Source organism: Astyanax mexicanus, chromosome 21 (assembly GCF_023375975.1).
Source record: "Astyanax mexicanus isolate ESR-SI-001 chromosome 21, AstMex3_surface, whole genome shotgun sequence".
NCBI classification, from domain to species: Eukaryota; Metazoa; Chordata; class Actinopteri; order Characiformes; family Acestrorhamphidae; genus Astyanax; species Astyanax mexicanus.
Window position 1 is genome coordinate 2139216 of NC_064428.1, and position 21940 is coordinate 2161155.

At 44.3% G+C, this 21940-nt stretch overlaps 1 protein-coding gene across 1 annotated transcript in view; it reads right to left on the reverse strand.

Moving 5' to 3' along the window:
* The window catches only part of LOC111194578 (protein diaphanous homolog 1-like), a 275332-nt gene that overhangs the window by 174266 nt on the left and 79126 nt on the right, over positions 1 to 21940 (reverse strand). The window lies entirely within an intron of this gene.

The following is a 21940-nucleotide window of genomic DNA, read 5'->3' on the forward strand; positions in this document are numbered from 1 at the left end:
ATAAACCCAAAATGTTGACAAAAATATAACGAATTAAAAAACAAACAAACAAAAAAACGAAATTCTCCATACAACCAAAGAAAATTACAGTCAAAGGAAATATATAAACAAAACAAAATAATGGACAAAAACAACAATCTAATGGCCGTTATTAATATATTATTAATGGTATTAATATAACAGTTTAACAGCTGGATCAAACAGCTTTACCAAAAGAGAAAGCAGCAGCACCACAAAAACCGGAGCTAAAAAGAGCTTAAATCTGAATTGATCAGAGCACGCAAATCATCACGATTGTTCCCCACTTCTAGAGCTTAGATTTTCTGCCCGAACCCGAGCCGAGATTTCCCTGGGTCGGGTCGGGCTCCAGAAAATAGTCTGAGATGTAGGCATCTGTTGTTAAATTATATATTACACAAAATCTTTCACTTTTAACAGATTTTAATTCTATAAAAAAACATCATACACTCCTTATAAAACGGAGTAATAAGTCATTATAGAACTTGTCCTATAATTACATGATTTTTTTCACTAGCTGTAGTTATTTTGTGGGTAAAAAAATCAAGCTAAACTGCACCTGAACAGCCGTTTAGCTCAAACATGATAAATAACGTATATTTGATATCTGATACAGTGGTCAATAGGTGTCTTTTCCAAGAATCGACAAGATCTGAACACGGCCAACTTTAAGCTGATGCTCCACAAATCCAGCTTGCAGCACTATTTGAGTGAGCCCTGATACCAGTATCTCCAAATTAAGACTACATATAAAGGGGCATGTCAGAGACAGGCTGTGAAGTGGAGGTCCCAAAAAGACGACACATCAAGAAGATCGGCAAACACCAAACGAGCCATTGGAACAAGGTGTTATGAACCCATGAGAGTCCTTGCTGGTGGCTGGTGGTTGGTGAGTTGGGCCAGGCTGGTAGGTGGGAGGAGTTGTGCTCAGTGGTTGCATCTGGGTGTCATTTGTCAGCCATCTTAAAAAGGGGCATTGGGGCAGATAGTGGGGGATTTTTGTTTGTTTGTGCTCCATGTTTTGGCTGTGTTTTAAATGCTCTCCTCTCTTCTACTCAGCAGTTCTCCAGATGACCATGGTCCAGCCTTGGTGATCCCTCTTTGTCCCTAGACATCAAATACTACTTTTAACTACTTTTTGATGATTTTAAAAAAAGCTTATCTTGTTATACATTTTAACACTTGTCTCTCCCTTTTACATGTTGGGGTCTGTACGAGCCGACCGTAAAATATGTGTGATATACTTAACCCCAGGGGCAAAATCAGGGCATAGAGGGTATGATGTCTACCTGTGCACTGTCCAAAGTTAAAGCATTTCTGCAGTGCACAAAGAGGGGATGGTATGGTCAGGATCCATGCAGGAGTTGCTGAGACATCCTGGCATGTACGGGGGTAAGTTGGAACCTAGATCCAAGTTATACTGACCAGTGGAAATATAAGAGGGATAATGTTTGGATTCAGAGGGGTCAATTCAGAGGGGGTAATTAATTTGCTATAGGATTTGAAAACATTCACATTATCTCTGCAATATTTCCAGTTGCCCCTGTGTTCTGTCTCAGTACTTTTCCACCTGTGTCAATTTGTAGCTCCGCCCCCTAGCCCCATGTGTTTCCACTTCCTGTGTTTGTATATTTAGCACCCTGTGCCGCTTTGTCTTCGTCGGTCTTTGCACCTTCCCGTGTTGTTTTGTCGTTCCACGTTATTCCCATTGCTCTAGTTGTTCTTGCTCATGTTGTTTATTCCCTAGTTTACTCCCTTGCCCTGTTTAGTTTATCCTGTCTTGTTTTAGTCAATGTTTACACCTTCCTGTGTGCATTTCTCACACCAGTGATACCCTTTGATGCACTTGATAAAAGCACGTGCTGGAGCATCACAGAGCATTGAGGAGAGCTGCACAGCGTACCTGATGCCGTCAAAGTCAAATCCTTCTGCAAGTTTAGCTACCTCAAAACTGCAAAGTCCTCAAGAAAGACGCTCGGGCAATTCGGCTTTTTCTCTCCACAAAACAGCCCAGTCGTGACTGGAGCATGATGTGGTAGGTTAAGGAGAGCCAAGGATGGGCCACAACTGTGTTGGTGAGCTTTTGGAAAGTGGGAGCCCATCAATATAGACTTGAAGTTTGAGATCTCTTGTATTACTCAGTAAACCCTTATTATTCTGCAGGATGGGTGTAATTGATTGGAGCACACCAAAGTAGTGGTACTGACCACCAGCCTGTCAGTATGTGTGATGTGGTGTTAACCTGCTCATTTTGCTAGTTCATCACGCAGTGAATCCAGCTCGGATCCTGAGTCTAAGTCATCACAAAAATAAAATCAACAGTATCGTAACTTTCATTATCACATACAGCAGATCGGCAATTCACAGACTCTGAATCGTCATCGTCGCCATTATTTTGATCAAGTTCAGCATTTAATTCTGTTTCTACATCAATGATCTTTGCTCCCTCTGCCTGAATTTACTCTAATGCCAAGCTCAGACTACACAACATTTTTGTCCCTCACAATGTTCACTATGTCAGATTATGCAGTTATTTTTCGTTTTGTGTAGTTCTTGGGGGACTGGCAACACTAAACGCTAATCACCGACCAATCATCGTGCACGTCCTCGCGTGAGTTCGTACGTCATCGCGGGGGAGGAGCATAGAATCTCTTCAAATCACGGCTACAGAGGCCTTAGCGTGATGGTGTGCTTTTGTGCTCAGAAAAAAAACTAAAAAAAGAGGAAAAAGCGACTGTGGGCTCCTGGGGGATCCAAATGGGGATTACATGCTTTGTGTACTCCAGAGAGAACTTAAGGTATAGTAAAGATGCAGCTACTAAGGTTTCAGTGCCTGTAAACACAACAACATATTTAACGAATGAATTAGATTATTAGAAGATTATTATATGATTCTTCTGTTTCTCTGGTCTAGAGAACTGCAGGAGCACTGTGCCGCTTTCTTTTTACTATGTTTACATCTGTGCGCCACTTCCTATTGGTCAGCGTCAGGGAGCAGGTCGCGGAGCAGCATGTGGAACTAGGCGATAAAATACAAAACATTCTAACATGCTAGAGTCTTTCCGTCTGACGCTCTGATGGCGTCGCTCACGTCAAATTACTGCTCTTTTACTTTGTCGCACTACACGGAGCTTTATCACACGTGACAATGAAATTCGGATCCGACGCACGCAATTTGTCGGCGCCTACAAAAATCGGGTCAAAATCAGACTAAAATCGTGTACTCTGATCTGGGCAAGTCTCTATCCACCATGATTTTGCTTTTTTCTTAAATGTCCAGTATGATGGTCTTCTGCATGACATTCTATACAAAAGAAACACAACAAAATGATTGCCACCTTTAATACATTCAGTGCATCAATAATTAAATACACTATATTTGTTTAATATGTACCTTTTCTTATACAGCGCTTATCTTGCAGGTGAACCTGAAAACAATAAAGCTGTGAGTATTTAAATTAAAGAATCGATACTCATTCAAGGGTACACTTAGTGCTGGGCGATAAAACGATATTAATATTTATTGCGATATATATTTTCCACAATAACTATGAGAAGCCGGAGGATAGGACTCGATAAACTTTATTTTCTATTTCCCGTTTAAGTAGCTCTGTGAACAGGTGCAGCACGAGATCAGACACATCCCCCCCATCCCCGATCCCCTCACTCTGATCCTCACACAGCTGATCCACACAGCGGCTTCTCTCCCATTTACTGGATAAACAGCATTTCTAGGATAAGTTTAGCTCAACTCCTAAATATGAGGCATGGAGTCTCCTCACCAAGATATTTAGAGAGGTGAGCTTGTTCAGATTTCTGAAGGCAGGTAAACGCTGCTCTGTTTGCTGCTAGTTAGATTAGCTTGTCTCCAGTTTAAAGTTAGCGATGTTTAGGTGTAAAAGGGATCTGTGCAGATCTGTTATCATTAGCTAAGATGCCTTCACTGCTTTTTACATTCTGATAAACTAAAGGGTAACACACGTTAGCCGTGTTAATCCACTTTCCGTGTAAATTAGCGTTAACTTCAGCGCGAGTGAGGGGTTAGTATATAAACACACAGAAAGGAAGCACTTTCCATCTTTTTTCCTAACTCTCACTGTTTCTGTTAGAAAACCCTGAGGGCAGCATTCTCCTCTGTCTTTGTGTTTTATAGTTTTTAACAGGTAGAGAGTCTGTTGTTCTGGATATTTTACTAAATACAGAAGATTATATAATCTGTGTAGCTGCATTTGAACAGAGCTAAACGTTGCTGTTACTGAACTGGATGAGTTTTAAATACACTTGTTAAGTAATGTAAGTCTAGTCTACTGAAAGTCAGTAATGTTAGTATTAATCTGTACTGCAGTAGAAGTGGATCATTTCAGAAACTTGACTTTATCCCCCCCCCCCCCCCCTCCATTACAGCTCACTTACATTAAAATATTTAACAAAACTTAAAGGCTATTATTTTAATAAACATTAGCAGTAAATAATCTCAAAATAACAACTAGAAAACTATAAAATAGAAAAAAAAACATATAATACATACTTTTTATATGACCAAAATTTATTAGACTAAAATGTGACTAAAACTATTATACATTTCAGTCAACAGACTAAGACTAAACTGTATCAAAATCACCTGTCAAAATGAACACTGTGATATACTCTTCATGTAGTTGTCTCCATTCAGGGAGGGGAATAATCCTTTATTTAAATATAATTTTGCAATTATTTGCAATTTAATTTAAACAGACAAATAATGTAAAGGGTCTGTCCACAAGGCTCTGAGCTGCTAGTGATTTTGGCCATAACTCCCTATTCTGTCACTTATGAGTGAAAAGAAACCTTTAAGTGTAACAGAAAGGGATTTGATTTATATTGTGATGCATATCGATATCGGCTGATAAGGAAAACTATATCGTGATAAGATTTTTTCCCATATCACCCAGCCCTAGGTACACTCTTAAAATGATAAATCTTTAGTGGTTATTTAATAAAGTAAATGAGATAAAGGGCATTAGGACCTGTGTAGAATGGAGAATGTTATATATGGTTCTACATGGTTGTTGTAAGCCATTGTGGAGCTATATACAATCATATACAAAACCAATTTACCTATTCAGAATAATATAGTTCTGCTATATATCTCATTCTACAAAAAAAATGTGTTTTTGATATGAAGTGGATTGTTCGCGAAGATACAACAAAACTGGCGACGAGGATAAAAGTTACTTACGGATAGAAGTTCCGGAGCAGAGCTGAGGACTGATTAAAATACATAATCTTTTGACAGAAAGCAACTTCACACTAGAAAGAGCAATTAAAATGAGCTCATCCATGGAAACCAAATCTTGAAGCATGGGGTCTATTCTGAAAATTCTATTTTAGGCTTATTCCTTGGGTCGAGCCGCACAACTTTGCAATTCGGACTATTTAGCTCCACCCACTTCGATTTTTTGCAAATTTGCATAAAAAGACAAACCTACTTTTGCCAACTAGTCTGTGGATTTTTGGCCAATCCTGACATGTTTGGTGTCAAACAACTCGGGAGAGTGTGAATTTAATATTCCCTAATATTTTACTTTTAATGGAATCCTGTCTCAAACTAAGTGACGTGAACCTGTGTGACCTTTAGATTCTGAGCACACTCACAAAAACCAGGAAATAGCGAACGCCCCAAAAGAAGAGGAACGCTGTTTCCTCTTTATAAATCACAACCTGCTTAAAATGTGTTCTCATGTTCTGCCTCTGTAACGCGGAATAACAGAGAAATGCTCTGCAAAGACGCGGCATTTTGGACACTGCGCAGTAGAAGTGCTTGTTTCAGAGGTCCAGGAGGAAGAACGTGGTGTTTGGTGGTTTAGCCACCATGTGGCTGCAGCAGTTAATAAGGATAACTCCACAGGCTGAACTGTTACAGAGGTTCAATAAAGTCTTCAGATTTAAAAGGGTTGTGAACACCTGTACGTGTGTTACCTGACTCTGTAACATTGGTCTCTAAAAATCTGTGCCCAACTCGGCACACGGTTCAAAAAGAATGACTACTGAAAACCTAAATCAACTCATTAATCAGTCATCATCATTCACAAAAAAATCTGCATTATTCTACAAAATCTACAACGATAATAATGATGATAATAATAATACAATACTACCAGATAATACAAATAAGTTAGAATAAAAATTGTAAAAGGCGAATAAGATATGGCAAGCATTGAAACTTTTTACATGCAGACAAAATATATTAATGTTTGATTATATTTTAACTTATTGTTTAATCTAATGTTTTTAATCTTGATTTATGCAGTATGAATTAATATACGTGAGGAAGGTTTACGTATTTACCTACAAATCCGTACTTTATCACATGATGTTACTAATTTCTGCTCTCTCTGCAATCTATTGAAGGTATAGGCACACAAATTTAGACCAGAGCAGAGGGTCAGTGGCGGGTGTAATGCTCAGAAGGGGGTGTGATGCTCAGAAGGGGGTGTGATGCTCAGAAGGGGGTGTGATGCTCAGAAGGGGGTGTGATGCTCAGAAGGGGGTGTGATGCTCAGAAGGGGGTGTGATGCTCAGAAGGGGGTGTGATGCTCAGAGGGGGGTGTGATGCTCAGAAGGGGGTGTGATGCTCAGAAGGGGGTGTGATGCTCAGAAGGGGGTGTGATGCTCAGAGGGGGGTGTGATGCTCAGAGGGGGGTGTGATGCTCAGAAGGGGGTGTGATGCTCAGGGGGGGGGGGGGGGGGGTGTGATGCTCATCAGTGGTGAAAAGATACTGTTTATTTTACCTTGGGTGTAATTATGATTGCTTAACTTAGTATCTATAATTACATAATCATTGTGTGAAACCTTGTATTTTATATGCATTAACCAATACTCACCTTACATTTGATCATTTTTACTACTCACAGTGTATTTTATACACATTTATATAGAAGATTAACCAATAATCACAATATATACTATTTACATATATAGATAAACATTGTTTGATCAGGCATGTGACTAACACATCTATTATGACAAATTAACCCACATGATACATAAGGCATTTACTAACACATAGGGTCTATTATATGGCGGACTAACCACGCGTTACTAACACATTAACATATAACATATGAAATCTATTGTGTGACTATTGCGTAGCTCATGCTTGAAGCATTTCGTTCACTGCATGACCCTAACTAACGGCCATCAATCATCGGCTGGTACACTCTGTATGATTTCGGCTGGTACGCTCGGTATGGGGCTAAATTTCTACAGAGGAGGCTCTCGGATCAAAGCGGCCTTTTGTGTGTGGGGGTTGCCTTCCTGAGGCCTGCAGCGGCTTCAAAGAGGGGGTGATGCACACACACAGATAGTGCCACGATGTTCCATTCTGGAAGAACACAGTCAAGGTCAGACACTAGTGGTCCGGTCAGACACGTGAAACTTGAGTACTAACACGTGAAATTATGCATATTAACATGAGCTAATCGTTAGCAACGCCTCATCAGCAGGTTTCACGTCATTTTGGGGTATAAAATATGGAGTCAGATCAGACGGGGTCAGAACTTTTACTGGGACGGCTGTTATCTGTCTTGTATGTATTGGTTCTCCTGAATTCAGTAATAAATACTTGGTTTGCTTTCAACTTCACTCCACCTGTTTGCGACTCTATCAAAACGAACACGTAGGGGAGTTGTACCCCGGACGAGAGGTGGGTGTGGACCCATCTTTCATTTTCTTTTTTTACAACAATTTGGTGACCCCGACGACGAGTCTGACGGAGGACAGCATCCGGCACTGGTCCACTCACGGACGAACTTCACAAACAGGTAAGCAGAGCCGGTTTAATCAAATTCTGCATATTGGTAATATCAAATTTGAGTGGAGCGGCGGTCCGGCTGCTGTCCGGAGTGGGGAAGGAAGCGTATCAGGGCATTTAAAAAAGAGAGTAGAGGCTGGGCCTCCTCAGGTAGAGGCTGGGCCTCCTCGGGTTTTAGAGTAGAGGCTGGGCCTCCTCGGGTTTTAGAGTAGAGGCTGGGCCTCCTCAGGTAGAGGCTGGGCCTCCTCGGGTTTTAGAGGCTGGGCCTCCTCAGGTAGAGGCTGGGCCTCCTCGGGTAGAGGCTGGGCCTCCTCGGGTTTTAGAGGCTGAGGAGGCCTCCTCAGGTTTTAGAGGCTGGGCCTCCTCAGGTAGAGGCTGGGCCTCCTCGGGTAGAGGCTGGGCCTCCTCGGGTTTTAAGGATTGGACGCTGGCGTGTCCCCCCGGCTTCTGACGAGAAGTACGGATAAAGGCCAGGTGAAAGGTTCACCTCGAGATTGATCCGCTCGTAAAAGAGAGTAGAGGCTGGGCCTCCTCGGGTTTTGGAGTAGAGGCTGGGCCTCCTCGGGTTTTGGAGTAGAGGCTGGGCCTCCTCGGGTTTTGGAGTAGAGGCTGGGCCTCCTCGGGGTTTAGAGTAGAGGCTGGGCCTCCTCGGGTTTTAGAGTAGAGGCTGGGCCTCCTCGGGGTTTAGAGTAGAGGCTGGGCCTCCTCGGGGTTTAGAGTAGAGGCTGGGCCTCCTCGGGGTTTAGAGTAGAGGCTGGGCCTCCTCGGGTTTTGGAGTAGAGGCTGGGCCTCCTCGGGTTTTGGAGTAGAGGCTGGGCCTCCTCGGGTTTTAGAGTAGAGGCTGGGCCTCCTCGGGGTTTAGAGTAGAGGCTGGGCCTCCTCGGGGTTTAGAGTAGAGGCTGGGCCTCCTCGGGGTTTAGAGTAGAGGCTGGGCCTCCTCGGGTTTTGGAGTAGAGGCTGGGCCTCCTCGGGTTTTGGAGTAGAGGCTGGGCCTCCTCGGGTTTTGGAGTAGAGGCTGGGCCTCCTCGGGTTTTGGAGTAGAGGCTGGGCCTCCTCGGGTTTTAGAGTAGAGGCTGGGCCTCCTCGGGTTTTGGAGTAGAGGCTGGGCCTCCTCGGGTTTTAGAGTAGAGGCTGGGCCTCCTCGGGTTTTGGAGTAGAGGCTGGGCCTCCTCGGGTTTTGGAGTAGAGGCTGGGCCTCCTCGGGGTTTAGAGTAGAGGCTGGGCCTCCTCGGGTTTTGGAGTAGAGGCTGGGCCTCCTCGGGGTTTAGAGTAGAGGCTGGGCCTCCTCGGGGTTTAGAGTAGAGGCTGGGCCTCCTCGGGGTTTAGAGTAGAGGCTGGGCCTCCTCGGGTTTTGGAGTAGAGGCTGGGCCTCCTCGGGGTTTAGAGTAGAGGCTGGGCCTCCTCGGGGTTTAGAGTAGAGGCTGGGCCTCCTCGGGTTTTGGAGTAGAGGCTGGGCCTCCTCGGGGTTTAGAGTAGAGGCTGGGCCTCCTCGGGTTTTGGAGTAGAGGCTGGGCCTCCTCGGGGTTTAGAGTAGAGGCTGGGCCTCCTCGGGTTTTGGAGTAGAGGCTGGGCCTCCTCGGGGTTTAGAGTAGAGGCTGGGCCTCCTCGGGTTTTGGAGTAGAGGCTGGGCCTCCTCGGGGTTTAGAGTAGAGGCTGGGCCTCCTCGGGGTTTAGAGTAGAGGCTGGGCCTCCTCGGGTTTTGGAGTAGAGGCTGGGCCTCCTCGGGGTTTAGAGTAGAGGCTGGGCCTCCTCGGGGTTTAGAGTAGAGGCTGGGCCTCCTCGGGTTTTAGAGTAGAGGCTGGGCCTCCTCGGGGTTTAAGGATAGGAAGCTTTTCGGGGCACAGTAGAGGGTAGTAGAATAACAGATACGCCTTCCCGAGCAGGAGGCTGGGGGCTTTATTCCCGTAGATTAATGATTTGTTATTAATGTAGAAGTAAATAATGACTGAAGAATGGGTTTGGATAATCGGCTCACAGGACATTTTTAGACCACAGGTTAGAAATTCGGGTATCTTCGGAACTCCAGTTACGACAGGGCCAGAACAACAACAGTTGGCAGCAGATTACACAGTGCCGATTTGTAATGATCAGCAGCGTATGGTGATTACGGCAAACTTGATGCTATGCCCAACCAGTAGAATAATTCACTCTAAACGCGTACAGCAGAACGACTCTGCACTATTTATGATAAAGATATTTTAGGCCGCTGCGGCACCTGGCGGAGGTTTGTTGGTTTTCTGCGAGTATCAAACTGTGCAAGTGGCGGGTCATATTCAGTCTGTTCTGAACCCACCATTCTCCCCAATTCATTTTATGGCCGACTCTGACTCTGATTAAATTGCATCTGAGACACATCCTCGTTGCCAGAATATCGTTTTAAGCATACCTGTTGTTCGCCATCTCTACAGATTTAGACATCCTTGCCAAGCTGGCTATATCATTGTTGGTATAATACTATATTATACGACTGGTTTTGCAATTTACTCTGCACGGAAATTAATACTGTTGTTTAATGTACTACTTGCTCTGTTTCTAATTTGCTTCTTGGTGTATATTTAGTGAATTACTTGCTATATCCTGTAGAAATATAATAACTTTCTAGCTCTGTTCGACTACTTGCTGTGTGGTAATGTGTTTTTTAACCAGCCAGTTATTTAATATGTCCAGCCCATATTTCCCTGCCGATGTTGAACTTTTTTGTTGTTAGAATATAACGTGTAAATTTACGGACTATCGCCGGTGTGCAGACAACTGTTTTTGTGGTAATAACTGTAACCTTTTGTGGTTCAGATTGCATAAAATATATACTTTTTAGCTTGCTAACTGTTTAGATGCGTCTAGAACGTAGTTTGATTGGCTAAACTATAATCTTTAGCTGGAGTCCATATTTAAAATAATTGTCCGGACTGGACTGAATTTTTGTTTGATAAACAAAACGTATTTGATTTATTGGAGCGCTGTTTGGAAGCCACTGACGAACCGTTCCGGTTTGAGGCACGTTTCTTTGCTGAATATATCTATGCTCAGCTTGCTAGGTAATTAAATGCTTCGGATTACATAAAATAAGGTTGTTTACGAATTCGACACTTCGGAATGTGTATGGTTCTGTTTATTGTTGGTTATGCTATCTGACAGCTAATTTCAGCAGAATTATAAGTGGAAGAGCATTGTGGTACTTAAGGAACAAAATATATTGTGGTTTTATCTTGAGGCGATACTGCGTTTCTTGATTTCAGTAAAACTTAGAGCATACCGGCGTCTAACGCTGAACTTTTTTCTCTGTTCCATACCGCACGAGGAGCCCGGAGTGCAGCTCCTGCTGCGAAGGGGGGCAGAGGGGGAAGAACACTGCGAGGAGACTGTTCGAAAAGCCTCATGCGTGGAAACCTTGCGGTGTTAACGAAACGCATTTGAGAGAGAAGTCGAACGAAGACCCATTCAGGTGAGATCCAACCTTGATCAGCAACTTACACACAACATGGCTAGTAGTAGAAATTTGGTTAAAGAGCTAGATGCCATTTACGATGTGGGAAGCTGGGAATGGAAACTGATTGAACAGCAAATAGAACAAATAGCTCAAGGAGTTAGAGAGGGGGTTTTGGATTTAAACCAGCGAGACGTAGTGCAGAAAAGTGTGATCAGGAAATTTGACACATGGGCCAAAAAACACACAGGGGAAAAATATGTCTGATAAACTGCATTAATAATATGAAGACAGAATTAGAAGACATATCTAATCAGGCTGAAGCAGAAGTGAATACAGTTAACTTGCTACAAAAACCCAAGGCTAAACATAGCTTTAAAGTAGCCCAGAAAAACTTAGCGGAGCTGAGAGCGATCACCACTGCATTTCTGAGCATGCTGCCTGACTTAGTTATAGCGAGAACACGAGATCTGTCCAGGCCAACGGCGACCTCACACACTGCAAATAAGGCGGAAGTGGACAGTGAGTATACAAAACACCAGGGGGAGGGGCCATACGCCCCGCCTCCACCATACAACCCAAAACACGTCCCACCTGCAGATATTCTACTGCCAGTTTTTACTGTAGACTCTGGGGTAGTGAGTGTGGAAAAGCAGGAAGGGAGGGGCTCAGCCCGAGAGCACACTCCACTAGCAGCAGCGGAACACACAAACACACACACAGAGGATCCTTTTCATCTGCGTAGACAACATGAGACACTTAATGCCAACCAGACTGACTCACACTCTTCGGACAGTTCACAGGCTATAGGGATTAATGACAAATATGATAAACAGCACCAACACCGTAAACAAACATTAGTCAAACCATCTTTTCCCAAATCACGCCACCAAACAAAACCCACAGTACTTATCAGAGCTACTTTAGAAGGACATGTGACGACTGACGACGAAACTGACCATGACAGCGACATGGCTGAGGATGACGACATTGTACAAGACAGTGTAGTAGCACACGCAAGGTCTCGTACAGAGGCTAAGTTGAACAAAACAATACGTGACATGGAGCAGATAATAATAGCAGAACAGAGGCACTTGGAGTTAAGCCAAAGGGCCATGGACACACACACACTCAACTCCGATACAGCAAACACTTTAAGAAGAAGCACCAGACAACGACGCCAACCTGAAAGATACAGGCGTACACCTGTTATGGACACGATGTGTCCACTAGTGGCCACTAGCACAGGTGTACATAAATATGTCCCTTTATCACTTACGGATGCACAGACTTTAGCCGATCAGCTTCCACCTCTATCCAGTGGGGCAGCAGCTTGGTTAAGAAAGCTGGATAGCCTAACAGGGGGCATGACTCTGGCACTAGGGGACTTTAGAAACATTGTGAAAAGGTCAACCAGCTCTATGGAAGCAGCTGAGGTAGAAAGACAAGCCCAAACATGTGCACAACCGAACAATGACCCTCTCCATGCTCACTCACAGCGCCTGACTGACGTTATGAGAGAGATGTGGCCTACTAGAGTAGCATCTACAGTCCCATCATACACCTGGGATGAAAAACTCAACCCGGGGGAGTATATGGTAAAGCAGTTGAGGATTGGACTAACACTACTGGGGTTCACCCTGCAAGGGGGCAGCAGGTGGTTTGGTTTAGAACTGCAGTCTTGAAAGGCTTTTTGTTCCACATGGACAAATACAAGGCTAAAATTGATGACAAAGATAAGGAGACAATTAAATTAGAAAGGGAACTGCTAAAAACTCAGCTGGCAGAGGCCAGAAAAACAATAAATGATAATAAAATGACACAAAAACCTGACACCATGATGCCTGTGACTGCGACACAGCAACCACAGACATTCATGAACACACAAACATGCGTACCTGCACAGTCAGGGCCCACACAAAACCCACCACACAACTATGGATCAGGTCCATATTTCCCACAGTAACCCTACGCAGGGGGCAGGGGGCGGGGTGGTGGAAGGTGGAAGGTGGAGGAGATGGGTCCGACCCAACATGGGGGAATGTCTAAGATGTGGGGCCATGGGCCACTGGGTAGCACAATGTACAGCATCGCTCGCACCTGAGCCAGCAATCCCACACCCACACCATGCCACATACTCACAACAAGCCCCACCCCAACATCCTGCTGGTCAGTACAGCATGGAGCCATGGGGTGGACACTGACGGGGCCCAGAGGAGCACCAGGACAGCAGGGCAATGGCAGAACCCATGCTTGCACCACAGGCACCTTTGAACATTTGTGGTAGAGACTTGCTAATGAAAATGGGAGTCACTATTTTGTGCCAACCTGACGGAATTACACTTACATGGCTGGATGGCCAAAAGACAGTGGGGGTGATGGGGTACACTGATGGAATGTACTTGGTACGACCAGAACAAGACGAATCAGTGGACATTTACTGGGGACTATTGTCTGAACTCACAGACACGACACCACCATTAATTGACTTGTTCCAACAGTGGTCGCCTTGGATCAAAGCCATGGCACCCTATGCACCGCCGCCTGACCCATTCCATGTCACCCTGTTCTATGATGTAGGGGGAGACTTAACTTACCATGACACATTTCAGACAGAATTGGAGGGTACTGAGTGGTCTGTTGAGACCAACGGGATTTTTGTTGGTCCTGAAGGTGTAGCATCACCAGTTAAACTGACTCCATTTCAGTACACTTGGTATAAAATGTCAGACACAGCAGCACCACACATTTCACTAGCTCTACATCCTAGACATGAGGCTAGACAGCTGGGTCCTATGGTGAAAAGAGCAAATGAGGCCACGGATTGGGTCCCGACCCAGCTGCCCGGTCTCATGTTTTCACAAGCCACACAGACATACCACATCACTGGTAACTCGACTGCCCCAGTCACATTGCAACATCAATTGCTACCTAGACACCATGGTTGTGAGGACTCAGATCACCCACTCACAGAGGCCTTGTTGAAATCACTGCCTGACACATTGTGGTCTACAGGTCCAGACGACGTAGGATACACAAATCAGACACCAGTCTCATTTCACATGACAACAACAGAACCGATTTGGATTCCCCAATACAGACAAAAGCCAGATGCTGTAGCGTCTTTAGACAATACGGTCCAGGCCTTGGTGGAGGCCGGAGTCTTGGAACCGTGCCAATCAGCATGGAACACACCGATTTTGCCGGTTCCAAAAAAGGAACCTGGCCAATATCGGATGGCCCATGATCTAAGAGCAATAAATGCAGCTTTAGCTACACCCACTGTTTCAGTTCCTAACCCATATACTGCCCTATCAGAATTGGGTCCGGACATGAAATGGTTTACATGCATTGACTTAGCAAACGCATTTTTCTGTGTGCCCCTAGCCGAGCACTGCAGAGATATATGTGCATTTACACACAGAGGTACACAATACAGATACACCAGGTTACCTAAAGGATTGGCCCTATTGCCGGGATTGTTTAATCAGGCTCTAAGGCGGAGCCTGGAATCATGCCAACTGCCACAAGGCTCCATTTTGAGCCAGTATGTGGATGATGCACTTATTTGTGCCACAACACCAGAAATCTGCCTTGAGGCAACCAAGGCAGTGCTACAATGTTTAACGAAATCAGGGTACAAAGTGTCCAAACAAAAGTTACAGTGTTGCAGATCTAGGGTAACTTTCCTGGGACGGGTAGTGACACAGGGGTCCACGGGCATGTCAGCCACACACAGGTCCGCTATACTGTTACACACAAGACCAGAGACTGTAAAAGACATGTTAGCATTTTTAGGACTGACGGGTTATAGCAGACAGTACATTCCTGACTTTGTAGGATGAACACAACCTCTTAGAGACATGGTGAAATCTCTAGGAATGCGAAATTTGTCTGGTAAACTGACTTGGACCGTAGAGACAGAACAGGCGTTTATAGATGTTAAACAAGCCTTATCTACTGCGGCTGACCTCGCCAGACCAGACTATTCACTGCCTTTATACATGGATGTTTCTGAAACAGACACTTTGGTCAACGGTGTACTGTTTCAGAAAAAGGGGGAAGGTAGAGCAGTGCTAATGTACTTAAGTGTTCCATTGGACCTTATAGAGAGGACTGACCAAATTAGTCCAAAAAACAGCACATCTTGTAGCAGGATACCCATTGCACATACTAACTACACACGGAGTAGTAGCGTACATAAACTCACAAATGTTCACACTCACTCCACTGCGACAGAGACGCATCCACAAAGCACTGACTGCACCCAACATCAGCTACACACATGAGGGAATCAACATGGCAGAGGGAATCACGGAAGGCCCACCACATGAGTGTGAAGAACAGGTAGAAAGGATAGGAAAAGTAAGACCAGATTTACAGGCCACACCCATTCCAGGGTCGTGGAATTTGTGGACAGATGGGTGTGGGTACAGAGCAGACACAGGTGAAGTCAGAGCAGGGTATGCAGTAGTTCAGGAAGCAAAGGGGGAGACGTATGAGTTTGAGACAGTCGTAGCAAAAGAAGTGAAAAAAAAAACTATCAGCACAGAAAGCAGAACTATTAGCAGTAATTGCAGCACTAGAGTTAGCAGAAGGAAGGGAAGTTACAGTACTGAGCGACTCAGCGTGGGTGGTGTCAGCTGCTCATGTAGACATTCCACACTGGAAACAGGCAGGGTATGTCACAAGCTCAGGGAAACCAGTCAAACACAAGACAGAACTGATGCGTTTAGAAGCAGCAATACACAAACCAATCAAGGTTGCGATTGTAAAGTGTAAAGGACACCAAAAGGGAGACACATTGATAAATAGAGGAAACGAGGCAGCAGATAGAGCAGCAAAAAGAGCAGCAGGATACACGGAACCCAACACCATGCTTGTGTTGGACTCCAGTGTACCATGGGAGCCAATTCCAACAGGAAAAGAGCTCAGACAGATGCAGGACCAAGCAAGCCCAGAGGAGAAGTCAACGTGGTCAGCAAAGGGGGCTAGCCCAAACAGTCAGGTGTGGACATCGCAAAAGGGACAAGCGGTATTACCAATGTCACTAGCGAAAGCAGTTTTAGAAGAAGCACACACAGTAGCACACGTAGGAAGACAACAAACACTGGAAAATCTAAAACAATGGTGGCACCCATTCATGACAGCATTAGTGGTAGATTACATCACTCAGTGTCAGATTTGTAACACCCAAAATGTAGCAAAAGCATTTAAGGTAGCACCTGGTAAGTTTCCATTGCCAGATTCCCACGGAGAAGAAATTCAGATTGACTATACTGACATGATTGACTCAGTAAGGAGATACAGGTATCTCCTGGTTGTAGTAGACCGATTTTCAGGGTGGGTGGAGGCAATCCCCACCATAAAAGAGGATGCCAAATCTGTGTGCAAGATGCTGATCAATTCTTGGATACCCGCCAATGGTTTTCCCAGAAAAATTCATTCAGATCGGGGTACTCATTTTACGAGCAAGACACTGCAGTGGGTGGAGCAGTCGTTGGGGCTGCGCCATAGCTATGGTTGTGTATATCATCCTGCATCACAGGGTCAGGTGGAGAGGATGAATCAAAATTTTAAATGCAAATTAGCTAAGATTACACTGACCACGGGCATGAATTGGCTAGATGCCCTACCAATTGCCCTGATCAGCATTCGGAATTCCAATAATAGAAGCACAGGCTTCTCCCCATTTGAGCTGGTCAGAGGCGTAGCATTCCCAGGCCCAAGAACAAGATTGAGTCCTGATGCGGGCTCGCCTGGGATTACAACAGATACATATATATCGTGAGCTGTTTTTGAAACTAAAATCAGTGTGCGAAGATTTATCTGTGCAGGTACGGAAAAACAGAGGAGGAGACGAGGAGCACAAGATACCTCCAGAGGTGGCAGTGGCCCCATGGTTGTACCTGAGAGCCATTAAGCGAAAGTGGTCAGAGCCTCGCTGGACGGGTCCATTCCGAGTGACGGAGAGAACCAGCCACGCGGTACGACTCCAGGGCAAAGGCAGCTCGTGGTTCCACTTATCTCAGTGCAAGCCAGCACTGCCACCCGGGGAATCAGTGTGCAGCCGCCCAGCCCAGAGATCGCTCACAGAGCCAGAAGGAGAGGTGAGAACAGCAGCTGAATCGTCTGACCCAGATGGAGGCCCGCAGCAGGAAGGAGGGGTAGCAGACTCACCCCGCAGCAGCAGACAGCAGGGGCCGTCAGTGCCTGGCTGTGACCGAGGAAAGGAAGTGAGGGAGTAACTCATTCAGCAATGTTTCGATTGCGTCAAAGTACACTACATACAGAGACTCTTAAACACATCTCATTAAAAAACACACATAGTCTTATCACACACCACCTCATACTTTTCATTCACTGATACTGCAGACATCAAGAGCCAGAATAAAGCTCTTCGTACGTGGGGCTGAGGTAGTCTACCCTCAGAACCCTGAAGCAAGAAGAAAGAAGAATAAAAAACACACATTGTAACTTTAACATTTACACATATAAGGTCATAGACTGTGATTTGCTAAATTAGGGGGAACAGATTATTTTTTCTTTACAGGTTGCCTTGGACTCTTCAAAAAACGGAATTGTAAAAAAAAAAAAGAAATACACTCTGTAACCTTAACACTTACACATATAGGGCTATACATAACAGTTTACTAAATAGTGGGAACCTTAGAGGGAAAACACATTTATGGTTTAAGAATGGCTTGGTACGGGAAAAAGGGGTGGAACAGGACAAAGCACGGACACCATAACGAACCAGCACTTCCTCCAGTTATTCCAATATGGCTCCAGGTAATAATAACCATTACCTTAATGGGTATAATGATAATAACACTGGCTATTGTCTCAAAGCAAGAACAACTAATAACGGTAGAGGGAACAATTGTAAATACATCGGCAACCGTACACCCGAGAAACGCAACAACTAAAGACCTGCCCACACGGCTTAATAGAACCAAACGATCAACCATCAATCAGTCTAACCCGAAATGCATCAGGCGCTGGGGAGGTATAGAATTAGACTATTATTGGGGTGAGACGACCGCATGGACAGTGAACTTATGTGACGTGGTTACTTGTGGTAAGCTGGGGTCCAAGGGGGAAGCGGTGTACTTGTGTTGGTCCCGTGATGATAATCTTAAGTGTAACCATAACACCGACCAAGCAGCTTATAAGGCCAGACCTTGTAACAAGTGGGAAAACGTAATTAGGTCGACACATGTCAATTGGGATCCAAGCGAACGCTGGGCGACTCGTGAGCGGGAGAAATGGAACAAACTTAACATACAAAGAGATAATGATCCGATAAATAATCTAATAACCATTGCATTAGAGTGGCAATCCGATCCTAATGGGGAAAAATCTTCGGCATTTTTTATAGGGGTCGGGGTGGATGTAACTGGTAACGACCCTGTGGGATGGATCAAAGTTGCAGTTACAGATAAACCGACCATCGACACCGACGGGGCCACAAACAATGCAATGGACAATAATGGGGGGGATCGGTCTATACTGGGAGCAGATTATTCTACATGGACAACCGAACAGATCGTAAAGCTAAGTACAGGGTTTGAAGGGAGCAACTTATGGATAAAATGGATAAATGCACAAGCCAGAGAAGCTAACATGGACGGGTGCGTAGCATGTGCCGCTGCTAGGCCGGCATTGTTTTTAGGTCCAGCACCATTGTTTCCAACAGAAGACCCGATAGGGTTCCAGTGCATGATTAATTTAACACGTATGCCAAACCCCGCTAATTGTACTGTCCTGTCAAACATTTTTCCAGTCATAGCAAATAACACCGGCTCAGGACCATTTCAGATTCCAGATTCAGGTAATTTTACTTGTTTTAACCATACAGCAGGGGACGAGACGAAGAACCCAAAACACTATATTAGCAATATAAATCCTAATTGGTGCCGCACTATATTTAATGGCGATTCCGGTAACTTTATAGGGCCATGGGCCAGAGCGGGACTGTATTATTATTGTGGAGGATCAACCCTACTGTTAAGACTACCCACACGTAGTCAAGGCCTCTGCGCTATGGTAAGACTAATTTCCCCAATCACTATGTACGGCGCACACAAAACTATTTCTAATTATAATAGGCCTAGGAAATCAGATGACTATGATTTTGACTTGACCAAAAATACACCTACGTACATAGACGCAATAGGCGTACCTCGGGGCGTGCCAGACGAGCATAAATTAGTGGATCAGATAGCCGCCGGATGGGAAAGTATCTTAATTTGGATCACACCGAACAAGAATGTCGATAGAATTAATTACGTAAATTACCAAGTAATGAGACTGGCTAACATTACCGGGGCAGCAATAACAGGCTTATCAGAACAGCTATCAGCAACTTCACTAATGACCATACAAAACCGTATTGCATTAGATATGGTACTCGCTAATCAGGGTGGCGTCTGTCATATGTTCGGAGATGTATGTTGTACCGTAATTCCTAATAACACAGCCCCAGAGGGAAAGGTAACTAAAGCGTTAATTGCCCTAAAAGCCCTGTCTAGAGAAATGGCAGGGAACACGGGGGTAGATAATCCAATCACTAAATGGCTGGAGAGAACTTTCGGACAATGGAAGGGTGTATTTGTATCTATGGCTTCGGCGATTGCTGTATTCGCTGCTATTTTAGTTACATGCGGATGCTGCTGTGTGCCGTGTATTAGATCCCTGATAGAAAGAACAATAACACGAATGATGGAGGGCAAAGACGATAAACCGCCATATATGCTACCTATACTGGAGTGTGAGGAAGAGCAGGAGGAAATGCTGTAAACCAACCAGTCTTGGGGATGACTTTTGGGCAATGATGTCACTTCCTCCATTGACAGAGTAATATTGGCCGCCTGGGGCAGAAGGGGCTGTGAGAGAATTTTTCCTGTCAAAAATTGGTTGGTAGGCTGCCGGACAGGTTTTCGCTCCCACTTGTTAGTTAAATGTTCACTCACATGTTTATCAAGTGTTGAACATATGTAAATACATGTTTGGAGGAATTACGATGTGTTGACGTATCTGGTTGATATGTCAAAAGGGAGAATTGAAAAGATACTGTTTATTTTACCTTGAGTGTATTGACAAATATCATCACGATGTTCCATTCTGGAAGAACACAGTCAAGGTCAGACACTAGTGGTCCGGTCAGACACGTGAAACTTGAGTACTAACACGTGAAATTATGCATATTAACATGAGCTAATCGTTAGCAACGCCTCATCAGCAGGTTTCACGTCATTTTGGGGTATAAAACATGGAGTCAGATCAGAGGGGGGTCAGAACTTATGCTGGGACGGCTGTAAACTGTCTTTCTGTATGTATTGGTTCTCCTGAGCTCAGAAATAAATACTTGGTTTGCTTTCAGCTTCACTCCACCTGTTTGCGACTCTATCAAAACGAACACGTAGGGGAGTTGTACCCCGGACGAGAGGTGGGTGTGGACCCATCTTTCATTTTCTTTTTTTACAACAGTGGTCAAAAAAAAGTTTTCATTTTAATTCAACATGATATTTTAATGCTTGGTCAGGAAGAGATCAACAGGGAACACATTTAACTGTGAATAATTGAATATGAATTGTGTTTAATGGTCTCAAAGCTTGTACTAATGTTTCATGTGTGTTCTACAATAAGTGTGTTCATTACATCACAATCTGATCACACTCATCAGCACTGACCTAGATCAAAGAACCACCACTATTTCGGTGGATGCAATTGGTGGAGCAAGAGGATGTCCAAAGAGCTGTTTCCAAAAAACACCTTGAGCACCTTTTAGAAATGGGTCTGGCCGTCCCAAATATATGTAAATTACTTGGGGTGTCGCAGAAGACGATTCGTCGGTGAGAGACTCTTACAGCCTAGTATCTGATGAGGAGCTGAACAGCCTGTACTAGCTGTCAAAAAAAAAAAATCACCACATTTAGCCAAATTTAAACTCCAGTCACTTTGTTTTATTAATTTTAATAAAATAATGTAACTGTTATAATTTTAAGGGCCTTTATGTTGAATTTACACATCATATTCTCCTGCTATTAAATGAGTGACACAAACCAGTGGTGTACTATCAGGACTAAGTGAAACTGATCTGTGATAACAGGTGGATTCATTTTAGTACCACTACAGCAGAATGACTTCATATTAAGAAGAAGATTTGGATATTGTCACAAATCACCCTTTATAAGTTGTGAGAGTGAAATAATTTGAATATTTAGTTCATTATAAGTCAGTATTGATTTTATAGTTTAAAAATAGTAGTAAAAATGTTGAAATGTGATCCAACGTAAAACTGTTAAAATAATAATTCCTGTAGAATAATATTACAACCCTGATGTTTAGTTCCTAAGGGCAGACTTTCCAGGGGGGACTAATTAAGGTACACACCTTTATACACACACACACACACCCCATTGACAGTATATATTAACTGGACCAAGCCATCCCGCTGATTTCAACGGAGCCAGGTGCGGCCAATCGTGTCACTTCCTGATCGGCTTCTCGTGGGGCGTTAACCGGGAAAGTGAGAGATAGCGCAGGCGCCAGCACGACGCGAATCTTCCGCGTGCCGTGCAAACAACCGTACTGTTTATAGGAGCTGCACAGAAATATTCACTCCACAGTGAGAAAAGCTCAATTCCGTCCCAGAATGGGGCTTTTATTGAATAAACAGCAGATAAAAACTAGAATTACT